This window comes from Manacus vitellinus, unplaced genomic scaffold, assembly GCF_001715985.3.
Source record: "Manacus vitellinus isolate BGI_N305 unplaced genomic scaffold, ASM171598v3 scaffold_69_pilon, whole genome shotgun sequence".
In the NCBI taxonomy this organism is placed as follows: Eukaryota; Metazoa; Chordata; class Aves; order Passeriformes; family Pipridae; genus Manacus; species Manacus vitellinus.
In genome coordinates, this window is record NW_021940749.1 from 1,129,795 (window position 1) to 1,141,725 (window position 11,931).

The window sequence follows — 11,931 nt, forward strand, 5'->3', positions numbered from 1 at the left end:
GGCAGGGACAGTGGGAACAGTGCCCCTCACCCTGCCCTGGAGCCCCAGAGTGACCAGAGGCTCCGAGGCCCTGCCTGGGGGAGGCCACAGGGCCCAGAGCAGGTCAGACCCAAGGCCGTGCTCCCCACACGGTCCGGGCCCTCCCATCCGACACCTGAGAGCTGCTCTGCCACAGGGATCTGACGGTAACTACAGAGTCTGTCTCCCTCTCTTTCTCCTCCTTCTCTCTTCTTCTCTCTCCTTCCTCCTTTCTTGATGCTTTGGGTAGCTTAAAGCTGGGGGGATTGGATTTTGATTTCAGCGTTGTGGATTAATGTGTGCTGGGTCTGTACTGTGGTGGAATGTTTTGTCTGGATTGTGTGGTGCCCTTCTGAACTGTTGCCCAGTTCCCTTTTTTCCTCCCCTAAATTATCAGTACAGGTGCTTCTTGGGAACAAGTGTGTGGGTTATTCTCTTGATGCTGTCTCGAAGTATTAAAGAACACTCTCTCTCTCTATATATATATATATCTATTTTAAAGTAAAACTCCTGGCTAAGCCCCTGAGCTTGTGGTTCTGGGTCTGGGGTGTTACAAGTGCGTACATGAACACAGAGTTGTGACTGCAGAGCTGTAGCAGGAGTTAATTTTCATTAATTTAGGGTTGTGTTTTGTCTTTTTAAGCTGCTGAGGTCTCAAAGAATCACAAAACTCTCAGCTCTCATCCTGGTAGGTAGATCGTGTAGAAATCATCTCTGAAATATTTTAAACTCTTCTGAATAATTAATTATAGTGACAGATTTTTCCAAATGGACTCTCAGTGCAAGGTATTCTATTGCATTATTCTCCTATAGAAACTTCCAGTTTATTTCTTTGCACTCTTTATCTTACATCATTCTGTGCACATGCTGTTACTTTTTTTTGTGCTGCTTCATATTCCCATTATTGCTTCTTCCCTTGGTCAGGCCATTCCAACATACACATTGCACCTGCTTAGATATCTTTAAAACTACCTCTACAAATCCCTAAATCCATTACAGATGCAAACCAGAGCCTCTCAGTGAGACACTCTGTCTTTTGGACACCAAGTTGTCATCAGAAATCTCACCATCACTTCTTCACCTGCTCATGTGGTGCCCAGCTGTGCCTTGTTGGCCCTGCACTTGCCTGTTGTATGAGATTTGCTGCTCAGAGGTGAGATTTCCAGTTCTGAAAAACTCCACGTCAATCTCGAGTTGGCCCCTGTGTTTTCTTCCAGAGAATTAGGTTTTAACTGGGGAGAGGGGAAGGTTTTAGTTCTTCTTCCATGTGCCTTGAAATACAAGTGGGTATTGTAAAGAAAATATAGCTGCATGAGGAAGCAGAGTGATTAGAGTGAAAACTTCCAATCACTCTGGAAGCCAGGATCTTTACATGTTTTACATTACAGTTCACTATGTTAGCACTTGGCCACAATGCTGTGCAGCTCCTAATGCATCAGAGTTATGGAAACATCTGGACTAAATAGCTTCATGCCGATCCACTGAGAAAATCCACCAAGGATTCAATACTTTTTGAGATATTTCATTTTCTATCTAGGATAGTAGATTGCATTATGCTTATATACCGATTTATGAAACACACAGGAACATCTTGTTTCTCTTTTTTGTTGTTTCTCTTAGTCTTTATGTGCCTACAGGGCACATCTGTGCTATTTTATTAAGAGCTACGTTAAGGCTGGGCCTTGGGTGGACACAGTGTGGGAGAGGGAGCAAAGAGGTTCCTTTTCCCTTTGCGCAGCCCATCCCAAGGCTGCCAGAAATTACAAACTCCTCCAGAGCCAGGAGTAATCCTTTGACAGAAAGATGTTTCTGCTGCATCTCTCCCCTGCTGGCCAGGAGAGCTGGCTGACCGTGTGGGAAAGTACCAAATTACCCTGTTGCAGCCCAGCCAAGGTGCTCTGGTTGGAAGCCCCTTTGCTTCAGGCATTGCTTCCCACACACTGTCTGTCCCTGGCACGCCCTGTGCTGGGATTCTGCAGGAGCAGCACGTTCCCTGGCATCCTCTGATCTCCAGGGATGCTGTTCTGGGGACACCCAGCTCTGCTTTGGTGTGTTTGTGTCATGCTGGTACAGTAGCAACCACTGAAATCTGCTTTTAGATCTCTTGTAGGGCACACACAAGCCCTGCTGACTGTGAGATCTGTAATGTTGTAAGTTGATCCCATCTGCTGTCACAAGGAGCTGTTGGTTTCCAAAACTTCCCTGCCTCTCTGAAAAGTTTGCATCCTGTACATTGCTCTGCTACACAACCCTTATAAAAACCTGATAGTGAGTATGACTTTGACCTGTGCCTTGCAGGTCAGTGTTGTGCATCTAAATGTCTTGAATTTTTAAGTCCAGCAGAGGATCCACGTGGGGATCACTCTGACAGCACATAAAATAACTGCCATTAAACTTTTATTACTGGGCAAAACCTACATCCCCCTTCTTAAAGAGATGAGGGATTGCTACAGACCCTTCCTTTTCCCCCCTGGAAGCATTCAGGTACTGGATATATCTTTTAATTGCTTCCTCCTGGCTCTGAAAGCTTAGCCTTCATCTGGTGTTCAGGTTGGACTTCAAATGAGGCGAGGAGCTGGAGAAGAGACATCCTGTGTGGAAGAGGCTGGACTGTCCTCATGGACTTACCTCCCAAGGTTGCAGGTTTGTTTAAGTTTACTGCTTGATCAGGACTGAATCCCAGTCATGGACTGCAGATCTGCAGGGCTGAGGACACAGAGCTAGTCTGGTATGAGGATGACATCTTTCCACGTGAAGAAGAGAATGTTGTCATCCTTGTGTTTCTCTAAGTTGTCAGATAAAGCAAATTCAACCCTGCTTGTGTAGCTTGAAGAATACCTAATCATTTTTTTAGGTCAGATCCTCCAATTTTAGTCACACTTGAGAGCAGTAAATTAAACTGTTTCTCATGGTGGAAGTTTCTGAATAGTCTGATACAAATTTTCTGTGCCCTCATTAAAGGGATGATTTTCACCCACTGTACTGTTTCAGGCTGATGTGATAAACTCTGGCTCTAATGGAAAACCAGTTAGGAAGCAGAAAGAGGAGAGATTGCAGAGCTGGGGGCAGCAATACCAGCTTGTGACCCAACACTGACCTGCTGGAGTGGGTATGTGAACTTTGACTGTAGCATCCTTTCTCCCAAAGGTACTAATTTTGCAGGATATAAGTAAGGACTCATCTGTCCTTGAGGGAGACCCCTCTATGTTGTGCTGACTTGCTCTTCACCAGGCCAAAGAAGTGTAGCTGTAGGTCAGGAAATGTTCAAGGCAACCCACGGTGTGGGGAGTTAATCTATTTTATGTGCATATAAAAAGCTTTTATAGGGGTCATTATCAACACAAACTGTTGTCTGATGTGCACTGTAAATAAAGTTGTGTAAATCAGGGCAGCCTGGACTCCTCCTGAGCAGTGGGAACAGCGCAGTTCAGCACTGAGACAGGAGTGCTGTAGCACTTCAGGTCACTGGGAACTTCCCAGCTCTAAAAGAAGCCCTAAACAAAACTGTAAGAACTCTGTGATGAGCCCTCTGAGAGTGGGAGCTTCCCACTAAACTTGCAAGTTTTATCCTTCCCTCTGTTTTTTCAACCTCCTTTAATTCCTTTCAGAAAGAAAAAATAGTCATTATTTCATTTATTAAAATCAAGGAAAGCAGTTTGGCTTTTCTTTTCCTGCCAGTTTTAGCTGCAGTACAGAATGTTTCTGACATCTGCTTTCCCCAGAGTCAGAAAAATCACAGGATGATGCCTTGCAACTCTCACTTGTTTTTTGGGGCACTCATGATCTCAATCAGTTTTCTCAAGAATTTGCAGATGGAGAAGCTGTTGTATGGATCAGTTCTGTTTTTATTTAGAAGTATTTATTCAAGCTTTTTCCCTTTTTTACTATTCTACAAGGTCCCTGCTGAAATTGGTGCAGTGTTTATTTGCAATGTTTTGGAAAATATTACACGTAGCTTGTTTATCTTATAAGTATTTTAATGAGAAGAATTGATGTTGTCAGCACGTTGAGTCAGTCATTTACGAGCAAACTCTTCATGGACATTAGTTTAGGGACCAGTTGGATGGTGGGATGTTCCTGAGAGAGTCTCTCTCAGAGTGTTTTGTGGTGTGCAGCAGAAATCTGGTGTTGAGAGAGAAAGTGTGTCCTGCTTCACTGATTTCTTTTCTTTACCCTGTAGCATTGAGTGAGTTCTTTACAGCTGGCAGGAAGAAAACCCCTTTGCTTCTTGTTCAACTGTAGTGTCTTATGTAAAAACTGATATTCCTGGAGAAAGGGGACGGTTGCTCCCAGCTTCTCCAGGCAGTGTAGCACCGAGGTTGTTCTCATGGAACCTCCACATTCACCTTGAGATACATACTCTGCATTCTTTGCTTTCTTAAGGGCAAGAACTTCCATGGGAAGCTGGGAAAAAGAACTTGATCCTACAGTTCAACAGATTCAGCCAATACTTGCCATGCCTTGAGATGGCATTTCCACTGGAATGCTGAAGGCACCTCAAGGTAGGTGGTGATTGTTACTTCTGTTTCACAGTTGGTAAAATGAAATCACTGGAGGTTTAAGTGGCTCACCTGGAGATCAGATAATAAATCCAGGGCATGTCAAACACCCAGCTCCACAGCTCTCAGCCTCTGGCAGCAGAGTTTCATTTAGCAGTAAAGGAAAAATATGTCCAAACTCTCCAATTAGTCATGGAAGGAATGAATGTGCAGGAATGTCCTTCCCTTTCAATCACACAGTTACTTTGCAGTGATGGGAAGCTTTGCTTGGGCCTGAGTTCACAGGGAGAAAGGGTGACTGAGGTGAGAGGTGTTCGAGCAGCTGAGCAAACCTCACATGCACTTGAAATTACTGCAGGGTGTGTAAGTTCATAAAAGCCTCATAACTGTGAGGTTTATTAGCCAGCATAATCATTTTCCAAGGGAAGCAGGGCAAGGTGGGTGTTAATTAACCCTCCATGTGCTGTAACACTGGAGAAGTAGATTATTTCTCATTTTTTTTCTGCATGGGATTGACCCACACAGTCAGATGAAGCAGAGACTTATGTGGCTATAAAAACAAAGCAAGAACACAAAGCAAATCAAAGCCCACCAGTAGGACACTAGGGTTTGTTATGCTGAAATGCTTCCAGTAGAGATAATTCATTATTAATGCTCTTGCACACAACAAGGGAGCCTTTGGGGAATGTTTGTCTGGGTGACTGTGCCATTTTTCTCCTTGACTTGCAAGAAAACTGAATTCAGACTGGAGCTTATTCAGAGAAATGAGCGTGGCAGATCAGGGGAATGGATTTCAAAGCAAAATCTACAACTTCTACTTGGGATGGAGTGATTTATTTTTCTTATTTGAGTTTTGCTAGGAGGTTGATCTCCAAGAGCATGACTTTTGTGGTTAGAGTGATATCCTTGGTGGGCTCTCATGCAGCTGGCAAGTACAATTCACAAAAAAGTTGGATTTTACAGATTTTCTTTTTTTTCTTCTTTACTTTTTTTTTTTTTTGCAGGAGAAGTAATTTTTTCCACAGGACTCTGAAAGAATTTTATAATGCATATAAATGGAGTTTATTAAGGCTTTGGCAGATCAGTGACCCATGCTAATTTGTAAAACTCATAGCAAGTAGTCGAGTTTAGTGTTCTTGGAGAGGAGGATTGAGAGGTCTGGGATTAAAATCCATTGATGTAACAGGTTGTGCACTTTTCCTCTGTGTAACACAAAAGTTGTGTTTCCTTTCAGGAAAAGACAAGGCATTTGTCATTTAGGAAGGTGATTGCCAACCTGGTTATGTTACCTGAACAAAGGGGTTTCTCCTGGAGCTGAGTGGATTCACTTGCTGTTTTGGGAGACTACAAGCTATTCCAGGACAGGGCTTTGGACACGTGGGAGATACCAGTGTAATTTAAAGGCCAAGTATTCAGTAAGTTTTCCTTGGGACAGGAAGCAACAAGGCAGGTCTGGCCCTTAAGAATTGTTTGCAGGCTGAAGAGATTTCAAGTTTACCAGAAGGTGTTATATCACTCTATTAATTCCAGAAAGTTTCCAGAGAGTGATGAGAGACTTGACAGCAGAATACCAGGAATAGCAATCCAGATAAAACAGCCCTAGAGTCCCCTTTCTGTGTTTTTACCTTTCTCTTCTACATCTGTGCTTTTCCCAATGAAATCCTTGTAAAGGCAAGGTACAATAGACAACGATCCCTTGGTGGCAATGTTTCTCCTCCTAGATCTTGAAGGAAAACTAATTTTGGCTTCCATAGTTTATTTACTGACATTGCCAGTGCTGCTTGTAGAAGACCATAACAATATAGCACCGTGAGTAATGGGGCATCTGGGGGAACAAGATGCTCCCAGCAGGATGGCTGATGCCATGCTGCAGGAAACTTGAGAGGCTCTTCAAATCATAACTTGCTTTTCCCCTGTATGACTCGCTGCTGTAGAGTTTCAAGATTCCCTTTGAATGGTCTTTCATTCCTCTTTGTGTCCTGTGGGAGACCAGAGGCTGCTTTATGGAGCTGGTCTTTATGGGGAGACTCAGTGGTGTCTCACTAGAAATAATGTACCAGATGCCATTGCACAAAGATGGATTTCAGAATTACGTGGATGCAGTGGATGATAAATCCAGGTAACAACAAAGAAACATTAATAACCACTTGGTGTAGAAACCTACTGAACTGACTCAGTCTCCTTCAGTAAAAGTGAGTGTGGTCCATAGATTTTGGTTATTCCAGCAAAGCACAGAGCTTAGTTTATCACATTTGCAGTTTCATCTAAACTTGCAGAAAGGTTTCTTGGAGACTTAAGCTTATATATCAAAACAAAAACCTTGAAAGATTCATGACTTTACCAGTATTTTTTCCCCATTCACTCATTTCTGTCCAGATACATTTTTTTCCATCAGCTGAGGACAGAGGCAGATGGATTGGTATCCCTAAACCAGGAGAGGCTGTGATGGGTGTTCCCCTCCAGCAGGGCCCTGTGGTTCTTGGCAGCCCCGGGAAGGAAAGGGGCGACCCCAGCCAGGGGAAGGGTTTCTGCTTTCAGTGCACCAGCCAGATTTTGGGCCCTGCTGCCAAGAATGCAGATTTTATTGGTGCTGCAAAAAGAAACTCTGTTCAGGGGGCTTTAGTTTCAATCCCAGTTTAATTCAAGTTAATACTGCAAAGCATACCCTCCACTGCCCTGGTGCCATTTCACAGCCCCGGGTGGAGCTGCCCTTGTGCAGCAGAGTGGAAATGGGTTCTCGGTCTTTAGGGTGTCAGATTTATTGTACCAGATTTGATGCACAAATGGGCAAATTATGCGGGTGGGGGAGAGATGGGGTAGTGAGAGGAAGGGCCTGGGATATGGGAACTGGTTTCAATAAGAGCCAGTGTGAAATTTCATCCCCTTCTCAAGAAGAAACCAGCCTTTTCAAAGTCTCTCCCATTTTTCCAGGCTTAAAGTAAATAAGTAAATAGCTCGTGCTCCCACTTGTTGGCTTCAAATGGAACCCAGAACCAAGGGGTACAAAGGAGACTAAAAAAAGCATTTATTGGCTTGAAAGAAAATATTTACAGATGGATCAGGATGAGGCAGGTTTGGTTCTTAAGAATTCCCCCATTTGGTTTCTGTAGCAGAGGAAGCAGCTGAAGAATTTTGTTCACCTATTCCTGCATTTACTCTATCCCAAATAGTTATGCCAGGTGCTGGAATGAAGAAATACTTAATTACTGAAACTTCCATTTACATTAGATCTAAAACCCTCACTTTGTTGCTTTCTTTAATTGCCCAAGCCAAAGAAACACTACAGAGTGTATATTCCATTAATTTAGGCTCTGAGTCAGCAAGGTAATTTAATTAAGCAGGAGTGTAATTCACAGCACATTAGAAGTCCCACTGAAACCTACTTCTGCTGTTCTGCAGTTGTTTCAAAGCTGGTTTTATTTCTTGACGCTCCAAGACAAGCCAAGCTTATTTTTTTCATTTCAGCTCCAGTTGTGAGCAGGGGAGAAAGGCAATTTGAGGTTAAGTGGAGAAAAATTTTACAGAGTGCTTGGGGAAAAGCTGAATTTGAAGTAGCAGAGAATGCAGAGGAGCAGAGCATGTGTGGGCTGGGTGTTTCTCAAGCTGCAGGTGGATGCTCATTGCTGTGTGCCCAGTTCCCAAGGCATTGCTTGGATGGGCCTGGAAAGGAGGTGACAGGAGGCCACTCTTTATTAAATACCTAGGGCTGGGCTGTGTTGTGCCCCTCACCAGAAATACAATGATAAAAACTTCTTTTCTGAGTGGTGACAGGAACTAAATCTCTGCCTCATTGCTCACCTCACTTGCTGGGGTAGCTCGAAATGACCTGGAGAAGTCTTGCACTGCTATCCCAAGAAGGCTGATAAAGCTGTGGCAGAGGAATTGCCTGGATGAATTTCTGCTAAAGAGTCCTAAGGAAGCACTCCCCTTGGCATCAGCTTGGTTGGAATATGTGTTTTTAAGGTCCAGCTTACTCAGAGTGTGGTCCTGCTCACGCTGAATGAATAACTCCATTATGTCAAAAAAAATTACGACTGCATAAATTAGAAGAAACTTGGATCCTGTGCCTTTCTTTCAAGAAATTGTGAATGCAGTTTTGGGAATTGACAAATATTTGGAATATAAATTGAAAACACCAGACAAAATTTTTTATTTCTTGTTATGGCTACAACAATGTTATAACTCACTTTCTTTTGGCTTTAAATAATGGTCCAGATAATTAAACATTTTGTTTTAAACCTATTAAAACCAGGCTATAAAAGTTAGTGCCAGTTTTATATAATATATAGAGAAACTTAGCATATGTAAGATGGTTTTTAATTGAGGAAAATACCTAAGCAACTTCTTGGAAGTTTTGGAACATTTTGACAGAACTTCTGACCTAATGGTACAGAAAATGCTGAAAGGTTAGCATTTTAAACCAAATATTTTTTGTGTAAAACAAGAATAATCAATCATCACGTTAAAGGGGAATTGCTGTAACAAAGAAGCAATTTATCAAATGCAAATGCAGGGTTATGAATAGACTCCAAGAAAGCTCTCAGTTTCTTGTCCAGAGCTGCTTTCCCACCAAGTCAACATTATGTCACTAACAGAGTTGCTGGGAAACTGGGATACTTGCACGTAGAAAATTTGCTTGGAAAATGTTTCTATTTTTGGGTGTATCAACACACAATTCTGAAAAAGATTTTTCTCTTTCTCTCCCTACCCACTCCCTCTGTTTCCCTAAAATTTCAGATGGGAATGGGGGTGCCTCAAGTGAATACTGGTGCTTGGAAGCATTTTAACTTTGTACAGTAACATTTGAATGCAATGTTGTAATTTAAAAAAATTAAGCTGAAGAAATAATTCTTTAAAAATAGCACTGCTATACTTCTAAGCACAAAGAAAGTCCTTTCAGTTCCACCCACTTATTTTAGCTGAGTTGTTAGTTTAATTTTCAGCACATCTTTTGTGAAACCTGGTCAGGCTGTGGAAACTACCAAGTTGCTCCTGTTTCTTTAGCTGCTCCTGGTGAAGTGTTTGTGAGTCAGCCAAGGGAACCCAGCACATTTCCCAGGGGAAAAGGCTCAGGAGAAAGACAGGCCAACCACTAATGAGGCATTCCCAGGAAACACAGAAGGGAGGGAGATCAAAGTGGAGCAGCTGGAAACCAACGGCCAGGTGGGCACCAGAAGGAAGTGCTGAGCACTCTTGCTTTGGCAGTGGGCTGAGGCAGCTCAGAGCAAACACTTGTGTGTGTACAGGGAATGCACCAGCCAGCAAGGTCAGGGGGAACTTGTCAGAAAGTAGCCAAATCACATTGCACAAATTTATAATCCCTGGTACACTAAAAGTCACGGCAGGGGGGCTTGTCTTGGTCTTGTCTCTGACACTCCTGCTCCTCAGTGACCTTAATGTTGTCCAAGGGCCTGGGGGCACAGAGGGAACTCTTCCCTTCCTCCCAACCACTCCTCACATGTCCAGAGACCAAGACAAACAGGGCTCTGCCCCTTGAGCAAACAGCCCTAGGCCTTCAGCCTGTTCTAATAACCTCCTTCCCCAGACCCCTCAGTGTCCTTGTTCCTGTTCTCCAGGTTTTTCCTGTTGTGTCCACATCCTCCTGGGATGGTGGTGCCCACAGATGAGCCGCCTGCTTCCCACCACCGAGCCAAGTGGGAGTGTTACACCATGTGTTCTACAGATGACACTTGTTTATTTTTCCCAGGACAGTTTTCCATTTTTTCCCAGCAGCATGATGTTGTTGACTCATATTGATGATTTAATACATTATAGCTCTGCAGTGAAATGGTAGATTTGTGGGTTTGGTTTTGATTTTTTTGCCTTTCTGACTGCTTTAATAAAGAGGAAAAAAAAAAGGTGCTATAGGATCACTGGCAGATTTAGCTTATTTAATTTGCTGGTTTTCTCATTGCTAAGGTTGAAAAGCCACACTGACAAAAGTACCTGCTGGTGCCATGAAGTCACTAAGGGCTATCAGAAGGGTTGTACAGCCCCTTCTTTTAATCAGTATCAGGTGAGAGGATTGTTCTTCACTTCAGGTTTGTCTGTCTTCACAGTATAATTTACACTGTATTTGTTTTTATGGGTCCGAAGTTAGAGTTTGAAGATGGAGTTAAAAATCTAGTCCTTATTTACCTTTGTTTCTGGGAAGCAACAAGATTTCTGTCCCTTTGCTGTCTGTGTCACAGCAATCTGAACTTCTCTTCAACCCAAATGTTATCTGTGTGTCCAGGCCTTTTACCTCCTGTCAACAAACCCACGTTGATTGAAGGCTCAGTTTTGTTATACACGTTTAAAACTCTGTTTTACCTTGCAGGTCTACACAAGGGCCATTATGTCATGAGAAATATGAGAGATAACAAGTCCTGCAAAGCCATAATTTGTGTGCAGGCTGACATGTTTCTGCAGCATGGACAGGGAAAAAGAGGTTGTGGGTTTGTGTTTTTTTAGATTTTTAACACAGTTCGGAAACAGATGAGCATTTAACCTCCTGAGACCAAACATATGTTACTATGAAGTAGCAAACTTGCGTGTTTGTTGCCCATTTCATGGCTGGAAGCTGAAGATGTTTTGGCATCACTAGTTAAAGTTTGATAAAGGTAATTATTGGTGTGGAAGCACCCGAGCTGTTTGCCATGTTGGCTACCTTTCAGTCCATCCCACTGAACGTTCAGTGCTTTCCAGTCAGACATTAGAGACCATTTCATGAATGCTTATAGTAACCTAGCAGTGTTTCCTGCTGCTGTGTGTGCACTGGCTCCCTGAGTCCCAGGGTATTTATTTCTGTCTCTGTTATTTTCTTGTTAGAAAAACATTTAATACTCAGACTATGTCTTCTGCACACATTCAAGTGGTAAAAGGCGGGGGGGAGAAAAACAGTCTTGAAATAGCACATTTTCAGCTCATGTTTTGTGTTTGGAATAAGTTTGTGGATGTTGCAACAGCTGTAGACTCTTGATTTAGTCAGTGACATGATTTCACTCGTTCTTCCCCAGCTTCCTGAGCTCAGCATGTCCCGCTGTTGTTCGGGAGAGATACCGGCTCAGCTGGCTGCTTTTCCAGGCAGCACTGCTCTCCCCAGGCCTCCCCCTGCAGACACCAACTTCTGTGTGATAAGGAGAAGTTTTCAGCTCTGAACACTCATCAAAAACACCACTGCTCCGGTAAGTATGTTAAACTAAGGCCTCTGATGCCTGTCCAATTTGTCTCCTGCACAATACTCTTCTCAGTTTGCAGCTTTAATGCAGCGGGATCGGAAATAATCAGGCTTTGAAACAGAACCATGTGGTTGAACACACAGCACAGAAACCAGAATGTTGGAGAATTGCATCATTATCTGTGTCAGACACACAGAGCAGCCCACGAGAGACAGCTTTGTATCACAAATGGAGTGGTGGAAATCCAAGTCAGT

General features: G+C 43.1%; 2 long non-coding RNA genes across 2 annotated transcripts; both read left to right on the plus strand.

Moving 5' to 3' along the window:
- The first annotated feature begins 993 nt into the window (after nucleotides 1-993).
- Nucleotides 994-3,119, plus strand: LOC108641552. The gene is made up of 3 exons (XR_001922079.1): nucleotides 994-1,171; nucleotides 2,569-2,661; nucleotides 3,010-3,119. It is a non-coding gene; the product is annotated as an uncharacterized LOC108641552 (long non-coding RNA).
- A 6,422-nt stretch (nucleotides 3,120-9,541) lies between these two features.
- Nucleotides 9,542-11,670, plus strand: LOC108641557. Its single transcript, XR_001922084.2, has 3 exons — nucleotides 9,542-9,680; nucleotides 10,971-11,119; nucleotides 11,516-11,670. It is a non-coding gene; the product is annotated as an uncharacterized LOC108641557 (long non-coding RNA).
- The last annotated feature ends 261 nt before the right edge of the window (nucleotides 11,671-11,931 follow it).